The sequence below is a fragment of the Carica papaya genome, chromosome 5 (assembly GCF_054855325.1).
Source record: "Carica papaya isolate Zhongbai chromosome 5, ASM5485532v1, whole genome shotgun sequence".
Lineage (NCBI taxonomy): Eukaryota > Viridiplantae > Streptophyta > Magnoliopsida > Brassicales > Caricaceae > Carica > Carica papaya.
In genome coordinates, this window is record NC_142313.1 from 31,548,337 (window position 1) to 31,560,866 (window position 12,530).

A 12,530-nucleotide genomic window follows, 5' to 3' on the forward strand; every position below is an offset into this window, starting at 1 on the left:
GTGCGTTCACACTGTACCTCTCCTTCTCGTTCTAATATCGATTAAAATGCCCCTGATTCTTGACTCACATTTGCGTATAAACCAGCGGACCATAGTTCCAGTCGCGCGTAACGTCGAACGACCCATCTGAAAAAAAATTGTTGCGATACGAGGACTTCCCAAGAGGTCACCCATCCGAGTACTACTCTCGCCCAAGCACGCTTAACTGCTGAGTTCTGATGGGATCCAGTGCATTAGTGCTGGTATGATGCCACTTGTTTAATTTTGCGCTTCAAATACATACACTCCTTCTCTTTTCTTCCTCCTCTCGTCATTTGTTTCCTTGTGCGTGCGCACTGCACCTCCCGTACTCGTTCTAATATCAAGTAAAATGCTACGGCGCCGTGACTCACATTTGCGAATAAACCTGCGGACCATAAATCAAGTCGCGCGTAACGTCGAAAGAATCATCTGCAAAAAGATGGGTGCAACACGAGGACCTCCCAAGAAAATGGGTGAAATATAAGGACTTCGCAGGAGGTCACCCATCCGAGTACTTTTCTCGCCCAAGCACCCTTAACTGCAGAGTTCTGATAGAATCCGTTGCATTAGTGCTGGTATGATCCCTCATGTTTCATTCTGCACTGCAAATACATACACTCTTTCTCCTTCCATCCCCTCTCCCGTCATTTGTTTCCTTGTGCGTGCACTCTGCATCTCTCTTTCTCGTTCTAATATCAAGTAATATGCCCCGGCACCGTGACTCACCTTTGCAAATGATCCAGTTGTTTATAATTCCATTCGCGCGTAACGTCAAACAACCCATCCGAAAAAAAATAGGTGCAACACGAGGGCTTCCCAGGTGGTCACCCATCCGAGTACTACTCTCGCCCAAGCACACTTAACTGCGGAGTTCTGATGGGATCCGGGGCTTTAGTGCTGGTATGATTGCACCCCTTTAATTTCGCGCTGCAAATACATACACTCCTCCTTTCTTCCCCCTCCCGTCATTTGTTTCCTTGTGCGTTCACACTTCACCTCTCATTCTCGTTCTAATATAGATTAAAATGCCCCTGCTTCTTGACTCACATTTGTGTATAAACCAGCGGACCCTAGTTCTAGACGCGCGTAACGTCGAACGACCAGTCTGAAAAAAAATTGGTGTGACACGAGGACTTCCCAGGAGGTCAACCATCCGAGTACTAATCTCGTCCAAGCACACTTAACTGCGGAGTTCTGATGGGATCCGTGGCTTTAGTGCTGGTATGATCGCACCTGTTTACTTTCGCGCTGCAAATACATACACTCCTTCTCTTTTCTTCCCCCTCCCGTCATTTGTTTCCTTGTTCGTGTGCGCTAAACCTCCCGTTCTCGTTCTAATATCAAGTAAAATGCTACAGCGCTGTGACTCACATTTGCGAATAAACCTGAGGACCATAATTCAAGTCGCGCGTATCGTCGAAAGAATCATCTACAAAAAAATGGGTGCAACACGAGGACTTCCTAAGAAAATGGGTGAAAGATATGGACTTCGGAGGAGGTCACCCATCCTAGTGCTACTCTCGCCCAAGCACCCTTAACTTGCGGAGTTCTGATAGAATCCGTTGCATTGGTGCTTGTATGATTGCTCATGTTTCATTCTGCGCAGCAAATATATACACTTTTTCTCCCTCCATCCCCCCTCCCGTCATTTGTTTCCTTGTGCGTGCACTCTGCATCTCTTTTTCTCGTTCTAATATTGATTAAAATGCCCCTGCTTCTTGACTCACATTTGCGTATAAACCAGTGGACCCTAGTTTCAGTCGCGCGTAACGTCGAACGACTCGTCTGAAAAAAAAAATTAGTGCGACACGAGGACTTCCCAGGAGGTCACCCATTCGAGTAATACTCTCGCCCAAGCACACTTAACTGCGGAGTTCTGATGGGATCCGGTGCATTAGCGCTGGTATGATCGCACCTGTTTAATTTTGCGCTGCAAATATATAAACTCCTTCTCCTTTCTTCCCCCTCCCGTCATTTGTTTCCTTGTGCGTGCGCACTGCACCTCTCGTTCTCGTTCAAATATCAAGTAAAATGCCACGGCGCCGTGACTCACATTTGCGAATAAATCTGCGGACCATAATTAAAGTCGCGCGTAACGTCGAACGGCACATCTGAAAAAAAAAAATGGGTGCAACACGAGAACTTCCCAGGAGGTAATCCATCATTGTACTACTTTCGCCAAAGCACACTTAACTGCGGAGTTCTGATGGGATCCGGTGCATTTGTGCTGCTGGTGTGACCGCACCTGTTTAATTTCGTGCTGAAAATACATACACTCCTTCTTCCCTCCCCCCTCCCATCATTTTTTTCCTTGTGCGTTGACACTGCACCTCTCCTTCTCGTTCTTATATCGATTAAAATGCCCCTGATTCTTGACTCACATTTGCGTATAAACCAGCGGACCATAGTTCCAGTCGCGCGTAACGTCGAACGACCAATCTAAAAAAAAATTGTTGCGATACGAGGACTTCTCAAGAGGTCACCCATCCGACTACTACTCTCGCCCAAGCACACTTAACTGCAGAATTCTGATGGGATCCAGTGCATTAGTGCTGGTATGATGCCACTTGTTTAATTTTGCGCTTCAAATACATACACTCCTTCTCTTTTCTTCCTCCTCCCGTAATTTGTTTACTTGTGCGTGCGCACTGCACCTCCCGTACTCGTTCTAATATCAAGTAAAATGCCACGGCGCCGTGACTCACATTTGCGAATAAACCTACGGACCATAAATCAAGTCGCGCGTAACGTCGAAAGAATCATCTGCAAAAAGATAGGTGCAACACGAGGACCTCCCAAGAAAATGGGTGAAATATAAGGACTTCGCAAGAGGTCACCCATCCGAGTACTTTTCTCGCCCAAGCACCCTTAACTGCGGAGTTCTGATAGAATCCGTTGCATTAGTGCTGGTATGATCCCTCATGTTTCATTCTGCACTGCAAATACATACACTCTTTCTCCTCCCATCCCCCCTCCCGTCATTTGTTTCCTTGTGCGTGCACTCTGCATCTCTCTTTCTCGTTCTAATATCAAGTAATATGCCCCGGCACTGTGACTCACCTTTGCAAATGAACCAGCGGTTTATAATTCCATTCGCGCGTAACGTCGAACAACCCATCCGAGAAAAAAAAGGTGCAACACGAGGGCTTCCCAAGTGGTCACCCATCCGATTACTACTCTCGCCCAAGCACACCTAACTGCGGAGTTCTGATGGGATCCGGGGCTTTAGTGCTGGTATGATCGCACCTGTTTAATTCCGCGCCGCAAATACATACACTCCTTCTCCTTTCTTCCCCCTCCATCATTTGTTTCCTTGTGCGTTCACGCTCCATCTCTCCTTCTCGTTCTAATATCGATTAAAATGCCCCTGCTTCTTGACTCACATTTGCGTATAAACCAGCGGACCCTAGTTCCAGACGCGCGTAACGTCGAACGCCTAGTCTAAAAAAAAATTTGTGCGACACGAGGACTTCCTAGGAGGTCAACCATTCGAGTACTAATCTCGCCCAAGCACACTTAACTGCAGAGTTTTGATGGGATCCAGTGCATTAGTGGTGGTATGATCGCACCTGTTTAGTTTCGCGCTGCAAATACATACATTCCTTCTCTTTTATTCCCCCTCCCGTCATTTGTTTCCTTGTGCGTGCGCGCTGCACCTCCTGTTCTCGTTCTAATATCAAGTAAAATGCTACAGTGCCGTGACTCACATTTGCGAATAAACCTGATGAGCATAATTCAAGTCGCGCGTAACATCGAAAGAATCATCTGTAAAAAAATGGGTGCAACACGAGGACTTCACAAGAAAATGGGTGAAATATAAGGACTTCGCAGGAGGTAATCCATGCTATTACTACTCTCGCCCAAGCACCCTTACCTACGGAGTTCTGATAGAATCCGTTGCATTAGTGCTGGTATGATCGCACCTTTTCATTCTGCGCTGCAAATACATACACTTTTTCTCCTTCCCTCCCCCTCTCATTAATTGTTTCCTTGTGCGTTCACACTGCACCTTTCCTTCTCGTTCTAATATCGATTAAAATGCCCCTGTTTCTTGACTCACATTTGCGTATAAACCAGCAGACCCTAGTTCCAGTCGCGCGTAACGTCGAACGACCCGTCTGAAAAAAAATTGGTACGACACGAGGACTTCCTAAGAGGTCACCCATCCGAGTACTACTCTCGCCCAAGCACACTTAACTGCGGAGTTCTGATGGGATCCGGTGCATTAGTGCTGGTATGATCGCACCCGTTTAATTCTGCGCTGCAACTACATAAACTACTTCTCCCTTCTTCCTCCTCCCGTCATTTGTTTCCTTGTGCGTGCGCACTGCGCCTCCCGTGATCGTTCTAATATCAAGTAAAATGCTACGGTGCCGTGACTCACATTTACGAATAAACCTGAGGACCATAATTCAAGTCGTGCGTATCGTCGAAAGAATCATCTGCAAAAAAAATGGTTGCAACACGAGGACTTCCTAAGAAAATGGGTGAAATATAAGGACTTCGCAGGAGGTCACCCATCCTAGTGCTACTCTCGCCCAAGCACCCTTAACTTGCGGATTTCTGATAGAATCCGTTGCATTCATGCTGGTATGATTGCTCATGTTTCATTCTGCGGTGCAAATATACACACTTTTTCTCCCTCCATCCCCCCTCCCGTCATTTATTTCCATGTGCGTGCACTCTGCATCTCTCCTTCTCGTTCTAATATCGATTAAAATGCCCCTGCTTCTTGACTCACATTTGCGTATAAACCAGTGGACCCTAGTTCTAGTCGCACGTAACGTCGAACGACCCGTCTGAAAAAAAAATTACTGCGGCACGAGGACTTCCCAGGAGGTCACCCATCCGTGTACTACTATCGCCCAAGCACACTTAACTGCGGAATTCTGATGGGATCCGGTGCATTAGTGCTGGAATGATCGCACCTGTTTAATTTTGCGCTGCAAATACATAGACTCCTTCTCCTTTCTTCCCCCTCCCGTCATTTGTTTCCTTGTGCGTGCGCACTGCACCTCTCGTTCTCGTTCAAATATCAAGTAAAATGCCACGGCGCCGTGACTCACATTTGCGAATAAATCTGCGGACCATAATTAAAGTCGCGCGTAATGTCGAACGGCACATCTGAAAAAAAGAAAATGGGTGCAACACGAGAACATCCCTGGAGGTAACCCATCATTGTACTACTTTCGCCAAAGCACACTTAACTGCGGAGTTCTGATGGGATCCGGTGCAATTGTGCTGGTGTGACCGCACCTCTTTCATTTCGCGTTGCAAATACATACACTCCTCCTTTCTTCCCCCTCCCGTCATTTGTTTCCTTGTGCGTTCACACTGCACCTCTCATTCTCGTTCTAATATCGATTAAAATGCCCCTGATTCTTGACTCACATTTGCGTATAAACCAGCGGACCATAGTTCCAGTCACGCGTAACGTCGAACGACCCATCTGAAAAAAAATTGTTGCGATACGAGGACTTCCCAAGAGGTCATCCATCCTAGTACTACTCTCGCCCAAGCACGCTCAACTGCAGAGTTCTGATGGGATCCAGTGCATTAGTGCTGGTATGATGCCACTTGTTTAATTTTGCGCTTCAAATACATACACTCCTTCTCTTTTCTTCCTCCTCCCGTCATTTGTTTCCTTGTGCCTCCCGTACTCGTTCTAATATCAAGTAAAATGCCACGGCGCCGTGACTCACATTTGCGAATAAACCTGCAGACCATAAATCAAGTCGCGCGTAACGTCGAAAGAATCATCTACAAAAAGATGGGTGCAACACGAGGACCTCCCAAGAAAATTGGTGAAATATAAGGACTTCGCAGGAGGTCACCCATCCGAGTACTTTTCTCGCCCAAGCACCCTTAACTGCGGAGTTCTGATAGAATCCGTTGCATTAGTGCTGGTATGATCCCTCATGTTTTATTCTGCATTGCAAATACATACACTCTTTCTCCTCCCATCCCCCCTCCCGTCATTTGTTTCCTTGTGCGTGCACTCTGCATCTCTCTTTCTCGTTCTAATATCAAGTAGTATGCCCCGGCACCGTGACTCACCTTTACAAATGAACCAGCGGTTTATAATTCCATTCGCGCGTAACGTCGAACAACCCATCCGAAAAAAAATTGGTGCAACACGAGGGCTTCCCAAGTGGTCACCCATCCGAGTACTACTCTCGCCCAAGCACGCCTAACTGCGGAGTTCTGATGAGATCCGAGGCTTTAGTGCTGGTATGATCACACCTGTTTAATTTCGAGCTGCAAATACATACACTTCACTAGAAAATGAGTGAAATATAAGGACTTCGCAGGAGGTAACCCATGCTTGTACTACTCTCGCCCAAGCACCCTTACCTACGGAGTTCTGATAGATTCCGTTGCATTAGTGCTAGTATGATCGCACCTGTTTCATTTCGTGCTGAAAATACATACACTCCTTTTCCTTCCCTCCCCCTCCCATCAATTCTTTCCTTGTGCGTTCACACTGCACCTCAATTCCAGTCGCGCGTAACGTCGAACGACCCGTCTGAAAAAAAATTAGTGCGACACAAAGACTTCCTAGGAGGTCACAAATCTGAGTACTACTCTCGCCAAAGCACACTTAACTGCGGAGTTCTGATGGGATCCAGTGCATTAGTGCTGGTATGATCGCACCCGTTTAATTCCGCGCTGTAAATACATAAACTCCTTCTCCTTTCTTCCCCCTCCCGTCATTTGTTTCCTTGTGCGTGCGCACTGCACCTCCCGTTCTCGTTCTAATATCAAGTAAAATTCTACAGCGCCGTGACTCACATTTGCGAATAAATCTGAGGACCATAATTCAAGTCGCACGTAACATAGAAAGAATCATCTGCAAAAAAATGGGTGCAACACGAGGACTTCACAAGAAAATGGGTGAAATATAAGGACTTCGCAGGAGGTAACCCATGCTAGTACTACTCTCCCCCAAGCACCCTTACCTACGGAGTTCTGATAGAATCCGTTGCATTAGTGCTGGTATGATCGTACTTGTTTCATTTCGTGCTGAAAATACAAACACTCCTTCTCCTTCCCTCCCCCTCCCATCAATTCTTTCCTTGTGCGTTCACACTGCACCTCTCCTTCTCGTTCTAATATCGATTAAAATGCCCCTGCTTCTTGACTCACATTTACGTATAAACTAGCGGACCCCAATTCTAGTCGCGCGTAACGTCGAACGACCCGTCTGAAAAAAAATTAGTGCGACACAAAGACTTCCCAGGAGGTCACCAATCCGAGTACTACTCTCGCCAAAGCACACTTAACTGCGGAGTTCTGATGGGATCCAGTGCATTAGTGCTGGTATGATCGCACCTGTTTAATTCCGCGCTGCAAATACATAAATTCCTTCTCCTTTCTTCCCCCTCCCGTCATTTGTTTCCTTGTGCGTGCGCACTGCACCTCCCGTGCTCGTTCTAATATCAAGTAAAATGCTACGGTGCTGTGACTCACATTTGCGAATAAACCTGAGGACCATAATTCAAGTCGTGCGTATCGTCGAAAGAATCATCTGCAAAAAAATGTGTGCAACACGAGGACTTCCTAAGAAAATGGGTGAAATATAAGGACTTCGCAGGAGGTCACCCATCCTAGTGCTACTCTCGCCCAAGCACCCTTAACTTGTAGAGTTCTGATAGAATCTGTTGCATTGGTTCTGGTATGATTGCTCATGTTTCATTCTGCGCTGCAAATACGTACACTTTTTCTCCCTCCATCCCCACTCCCGTCATTTGTTTCCTTGTGCGTGCACTCTGCATCCCTCTTTCTCGTTCTAATATCAATTAAAATGCCCCTGCTTCTTGACGCACATTTGCGTATAAACAAGTGGACCCTAGTTGCAGTCACGCGTAACGTCGAACGATCCGTCTGAAAAAAAATTAGTACGACACGAGGACTTCCCAAGAGGTCACCCATCCGAGTACTACTCTCGCCCAAGCACACTTAACTGCGGAGTTCTGATGGGATCCGGTGCATTAATGCTCGTGTGATCGCACCCGTTTAATTTCGCGCTGCAAATACATAAACTCCTTCTCCTTTCTTCCCCCCTCCCGTCATTTGTTTCCTTGTGCGTGCGCACTGCACCTCTCGTTCTCGTTCAAATATCAAGTATAATGCCACGGCGCCGTGACTCACATTTGCGAATAAATCTGCGGACCATAATTTAAGTCGCGCGTAACGTCGAACGGTAGATCTGAAAAAAAGAAAATGGGTGCAACACGAGAACTTCCCAGGAGGTAACCCATCATCATACTACTTTCGCCAAGGCACACTTAACTGCGGAGTTCTGATGGGATCCGGTGCATTTATGCTGGTGTGACCGCACCTGTTTAATTTCGTGCTGAAAATACATACACTCCTTCTTCCCTCCCCCCCTCCCATCATTTGTTTCCTTGTGCGTTCACACTGCACCTCTCCTTCTCGTTCTAATATCGATTAAAATGCCCCTGATTCTTGACTCACATTTGCGTATAAACAAGCAGACCATAGTTGCAGTCGCGCGTAACGTCCAACGACCAATCTAAAAAAAAATTGTTGCGATACGAGGACTTCTCAAGAGGTCACCCATCCGACTACTACTCTCGCCCAAGCACACTTAACTGCAGAATTCTGATGGGATCCAGTGCATTAGTGCTGGTATGATGGCACCTATTTAATTTCGCGCTGCAAATACATACACTCCTTCTTCTTTCTTCCCTTCCCGTCATTTGTTTCCTTGTGCGTGTGCACTGCACCTCTCGTTCTCGTATAAATATCAAGTAAAATGCCACGGCGCAGTGACTCACATTTTCGAATAAATCTGCGGACTATAATTAAAGTCACGCGTAACGTTGAATGGCACATCTGAAAAAAAAAATGGGTGCAACACGAGAACTTCCCAGGAGGTAACCCATCCTTGTACTACTTTCGCCAAAGCACACTTAACTGCGGAGTTCTGATGGGATCCGATATATTTGTGCTGGTGTGATAGCACCTGTTTAATTTCGTGCTGAAAATACATACACTCCTTCTCCTTCCCTCCCCCCTCCCATCATTTGTTTCCTTGTGCGTTCACACTGCACCTCTTTTTCTCGTTCTAATATCGATTAATATGCCCCTGCTTCTTGACTCACATTTGCGTATAAACAAGTGGACCATAGTTCCAGTTGCGCGTAACGTCAAACGACCCGTCTGAAAAAAAATTTGTGCGACACGAGAACTTCCCAAGAGGTCACCCATCCGAGTACTACTCTCGCCCAAGCACACTTAACTGCAGAGTTATGATGGGATCCGTTGCATTAGTGCTGGTATGATCGCACCCATTTAATTTCGCGCTGCAAATACATAAACTCCTCCTTTCTTCCCCCTCCCGTCATTTGTTTCCTTGTGCGTGCGCACTGTACCTCCCGTGCTCATTTTAATATCAAGTAAAATGTTACGACGCCGTGACTCATATTTGCGAATAAACCTGAGGACCAAAATTCAAGTCGCGCGTAACGTCGAAAGAATCATCTGCAAAAAAATGGGTGCAACACGAGAACTTCCCAAGTGGTCACCCATCCGAGTACTACTCTCGCCCAAGCACACTTAACTGCGGAGTTATGATGGGATCGGTTGTATTAGTGCTGGTATGATCGCACCTGTTTAATTTCGCACTGCAAATACATAAATTCCTTCTCCTTTCTTCCCCCTCCCGTCATTTATTTCCTTGTGCGTGAACTCTGCATCTCTCTTTCTCGTTCTAATATCAAGTTATATGCCTCGGCAATGTGACTCACCTTTGCAAATGAACCAGTGGTTTATAATTCCATTCACGCGTAACGTCGAACAACCCATCTGAAAAAAAATAGGTGCAACACAAGGGCTTCCCAAGTGGTCACCCATCCGAGTACTACTCTCGCCTAAGCACACTTAACTGCGGAGTTCTGATGGGATCCGGAGCTTTAGTGCTGGTATGATCGCACCTATTTAATTTCGCACTGCAAATACATACACTCCTTCTCCTTTCTTCCCCCTCCCGTCATTTGTTTTCTTGTGCGTTCACACTTCGCCTCTCATTCTCGTTCTAATATCGATTAAAATGCCCCTGCTTCTTGACTCACATTTGCGTATAAACCAGCGGACCCTAGTTCCAGACGCGCGTAACGTCGAACGACCCGTCTGAAAAAAATTGGTGCGACACGAGGACTTCCCAGGAGGTCACCCATTCGAGTACTAATCTCGCCCAAGCACACATAACTGCGGAGTTCTGATGGGATCCGGTGCATTAATGCTGGTGTGATCGCACCTGTTTAATTTCGCGCTGCAAATACATAAACTCATTCCCCTTTCTTCCCCCTCTCGTCATTTGTTTCCTTGTGCGTGCGCACTGCAGCTCCCGTTCTCGTTCTAATATCAAGTAAAATGCTACAGCGCCGTGACTCACATTTGCGAATAAACCTGAGGACCATAATTCAAGTCGCACGTAAAGTCAAAAGAATCATCTGCAAAAAAATGGGTGCAACACGAGGACTTCCTAAGAAAATGGGTGAAATATAAGGACTTCGCAGGAGGTCACCCATCCTAGCGCTACTCTCGCCCAAGCACCCTTAACTTGCGGAGTTATGATAGAATCCGTTGCATTGGTGCTGGTATGATTGCTCATGTTTCATTCTGCGCTGCGAATACATAAACTTTTTCTCCCTCCATCCCCCTTCCCGTCATTTGTTTCCTTGTGCGTGCACTCTGCATCTCTCCTTCTCGTTCTAATATCGATTAAAATGCCCCTGCTTCTTGACTCACATTTGCGTATAAACCAGTGGACTCTAGTTCCAGTCGCGCGTAACGTCGAACGACCCGTCTAAAAAAAAAGTTAGTGCGACGCGAGGATTTCCTAGGAGGTCACCCATCCGAGTACTACTCTCGCCCAAGCACACTTAACTACGGAGTTCTGATGGGATCCGGTGCATTAGTGCTGGTTTGATCGCACCCGTTTAAGTTCACGCTGCAAATACATAAACTTCTTCTCCGTTCTTCCCCCTCCCGTCATTTGTTTCCTTGTGCGTGCGCACTGCACCTCGCGTTCTCGTTCAAATATCAAGTAAAATGCCACATCGCCGTGACTCACATTTGCGAATAAATCTGCGGACCATAATTAAAGTCGCGCGTAACGTCGAACGGCACATCTGAAAAAAAGAAAATGGGTGCAACACGAGAACTTCCCAGGAGGTAACCCATCATTGTACTACTTTCGTCAAAGCACACTTAACTGCGGAGTTCTGATGGGATCCGGTGCATTTGTGCTGGTGTGAGCGCACCAATTTAATTTCGGGCAAAAAATACATACACTCCTTCTTCCCTCCCCCCCTCCCATCATTTGTTTCCTTGTGCATTCACACTGCACCTCTCCTTCTCGTTCTAATATCGATTAAAATGCCACAGATTCTTGACTCACATTTGCGTATAAACTAGCGGATTATAGTTCCAGTCGCGCGTAACGTCGAACGACCCGTCTGAAAAAAAATTGGTGCGACACGAGGACTTCCCAAGAGGTCACCCATTCGAGTACTACTCTCGCCCAAGCACACTTAACTGCGGAGTTCTGATGGGAACCGGTGCATTAGTGCTGGTATGACCGCACACGTTTAATTTCGCGCTGCAAATACATAAACTCCTTCTCCTTTCTTCCCCCTCCCGTCATTTGTTTCCTTGTATGTGCGCACTGCACCTCTCGTTCTCGTTCAAATATCAAGTAAAATACCACAGCGCCGTGACTCACATTTGCGAATAAATCTGCGGACCATAATTAAAGTCGCGCGTAACGTCGAACGGCACATCTGAAAAAAAGAAAATGGGTGCAACACGAGAACTTCCCAGGAGGTAACCCATCATTGTACTACTTTCGCCAAAGCACACTTAACTGCGGAGTTCTGATGGGATCCGGTGCATTTGTGCTGGTGTGACCGCACCTGTTTAATTTCGTGCTGAAAATACATACACTCCTTCTTCCCTCCCCCCCTCCCATCATTTGTTTCGTTGTGCGTTCACACTGTACCTCTCCTTCTCGTTCTAATATCGATTAAAATGCCCCTGATTCTTAACTTACATTTGTGTATAAACAAGCGGACCATAGTTCCAGTCGCGTGTAACGCCAAACGACCCATCTAAAAAAAAATTGTTGCGATACGAGGACTTCCCAAGAGGTCACCCATCCGAGTACTATTCTCTCCCAAGCACACTTAACTGCAGAGTTCTGATGGGATCCAATGCATTAGTGCTGGTATGATGCCACTTGTTTAATTTTGCGATTTAAATACATACAATCCTTCTCTTTTCTTCCTCATCCCGTCATTTGTTTCCTTGTGCGTGCGCACTGCACCTCCCGTACTCGTTCTAATATCAAGTAAAATGCCACGGCGCCGTGACTCACATTTGTGAATAAACCTGCGGACCATAAATCAAGTCGCGCGTAACGTCGAAAGAATCATCTGCAAAAAGACGGGTGCAAGACGAGGACCTCCCAAGAAAATGGGTGA

At 46.5% G+C, this 12,530-nt stretch overlaps 3 non-coding genes and 25 pseudogenes across 3 annotated transcripts; all 28 read right to left on the reverse strand.

The window, feature by feature from the left end:
* Positions 1–137: 137 nt before the first annotated feature.
* Positions 138–255, reverse strand: LOC148264847 (5S ribosomal RNA; annotated as a pseudogene).
* Positions 256–816: 561 nt separating this feature from the next.
* Positions 817–935, reverse strand: LOC148264848 (5S ribosomal RNA). The gene has a single exon (XR_015821077.1). It is a non-coding gene; the product is annotated as a 5S ribosomal RNA (ribosomal RNA).
* Positions 936–1,137: 202 nt separating this feature from the next.
* On the reverse strand, positions 1,138–1,256 carry LOC148264849 (5S ribosomal RNA; annotated as a pseudogene).
* Positions 1,257–1,819: 563 nt separating this feature from the next.
* LOC148264850 (5S ribosomal RNA) lies at positions 1,820–1,938 on the reverse strand (annotated as a pseudogene).
* Positions 1,939–2,146: 208 nt separating this feature from the next.
* LOC148264851 (5S ribosomal RNA) lies at positions 2,147–2,268 on the reverse strand (annotated as a pseudogene).
* A 203-nt stretch (positions 2,269–2,471) lies between these two features.
* LOC148264852 (5S ribosomal RNA) lies at positions 2,472–2,589 on the reverse strand (annotated as a pseudogene).
* Positions 2,590–3,150: 561 nt separating this feature from the next.
* On the reverse strand, positions 3,151–3,269 carry LOC148264853 (5S ribosomal RNA; annotated as a pseudogene).
* Positions 3,270–3,473: 204 nt separating this feature from the next.
* On the reverse strand, positions 3,474–3,592 carry LOC148264854 (5S ribosomal RNA; annotated as a pseudogene).
* Positions 3,593–4,150: 558 nt separating this feature from the next.
* Positions 4,151–4,269, reverse strand: LOC148264855 (5S ribosomal RNA). The gene has a single exon (XR_015820628.1). It is a non-coding gene; the product is annotated as a 5S ribosomal RNA (ribosomal RNA).
* Positions 4,270–4,832: 563 nt separating this feature from the next.
* LOC148264856 (5S ribosomal RNA) lies at positions 4,833–4,951 on the reverse strand (annotated as a pseudogene).
* Positions 4,952–5,160: 209 nt separating this feature from the next.
* On the reverse strand, positions 5,161–5,279 carry LOC148264857 (5S ribosomal RNA; annotated as a pseudogene).
* Positions 5,280–5,481: 202 nt separating this feature from the next.
* Positions 5,482–5,599, reverse strand: LOC148264858 (5S ribosomal RNA; annotated as a pseudogene).
* A 548-nt stretch (positions 5,600–6,147) lies between these two features.
* On the reverse strand, positions 6,148–6,266 carry LOC148264859 (5S ribosomal RNA; annotated as a pseudogene).
* A 292-nt stretch (positions 6,267–6,558) lies between these two features.
* LOC148264860 (5S ribosomal RNA) lies at positions 6,559–6,677 on the reverse strand (annotated as a pseudogene).
* Positions 6,678–7,236: 559 nt separating this feature from the next.
* On the reverse strand, positions 7,237–7,355 carry LOC148264861 (5S ribosomal RNA; annotated as a pseudogene).
* Positions 7,356–7,916: 561 nt separating this feature from the next.
* Positions 7,917–8,035, reverse strand: LOC148264862 (5S ribosomal RNA; annotated as a pseudogene).
* A 210-nt stretch (positions 8,036–8,245) lies between these two features.
* LOC148264863 (5S ribosomal RNA) lies at positions 8,246–8,364 on the reverse strand (annotated as a pseudogene).
* Positions 8,365–8,568: 204 nt separating this feature from the next.
* Positions 8,569–8,687, reverse strand: LOC148264864 (5S ribosomal RNA; annotated as a pseudogene).
* Positions 8,688–8,893: 206 nt separating this feature from the next.
* LOC148264865 (5S ribosomal RNA) lies at positions 8,894–9,012 on the reverse strand (annotated as a pseudogene).
* A 206-nt stretch (positions 9,013–9,218) lies between these two features.
* LOC148264866 (5S ribosomal RNA) lies at positions 9,219–9,337 on the reverse strand (annotated as a pseudogene).
* A 202-nt stretch (positions 9,338–9,539) lies between these two features.
* On the reverse strand, positions 9,540–9,658 carry LOC148264867 (5S ribosomal RNA; annotated as a pseudogene).
* A 205-nt stretch (positions 9,659–9,863) lies between these two features.
* On the reverse strand, positions 9,864–9,982 carry LOC148264868 (5S ribosomal RNA). Its single transcript, XR_015820228.1, has one exon. It is a non-coding gene; the product is annotated as a 5S ribosomal RNA (ribosomal RNA).
* Positions 9,983–10,186: 204 nt separating this feature from the next.
* Positions 10,187–10,305, reverse strand: LOC148264869 (5S ribosomal RNA; annotated as a pseudogene).
* Positions 10,306–10,867: 562 nt separating this feature from the next.
* LOC148264870 (5S ribosomal RNA) lies at positions 10,868–10,986 on the reverse strand (annotated as a pseudogene).
* Positions 10,987–11,195: 209 nt separating this feature from the next.
* On the reverse strand, positions 11,196–11,314 carry LOC148264871 (5S ribosomal RNA; annotated as a pseudogene).
* Positions 11,315–11,518: 204 nt separating this feature from the next.
* On the reverse strand, positions 11,519–11,637 carry LOC148264872 (5S ribosomal RNA; annotated as a pseudogene).
* A 209-nt stretch (positions 11,638–11,846) lies between these two features.
* On the reverse strand, positions 11,847–11,965 carry LOC148264873 (5S ribosomal RNA; annotated as a pseudogene).
* Positions 11,966–12,169: 204 nt separating this feature from the next.
* Positions 12,170–12,287, reverse strand: LOC148264874 (5S ribosomal RNA; annotated as a pseudogene).
* Between the last annotated feature and the right edge of the window lie 243 nt (positions 12,288–12,530).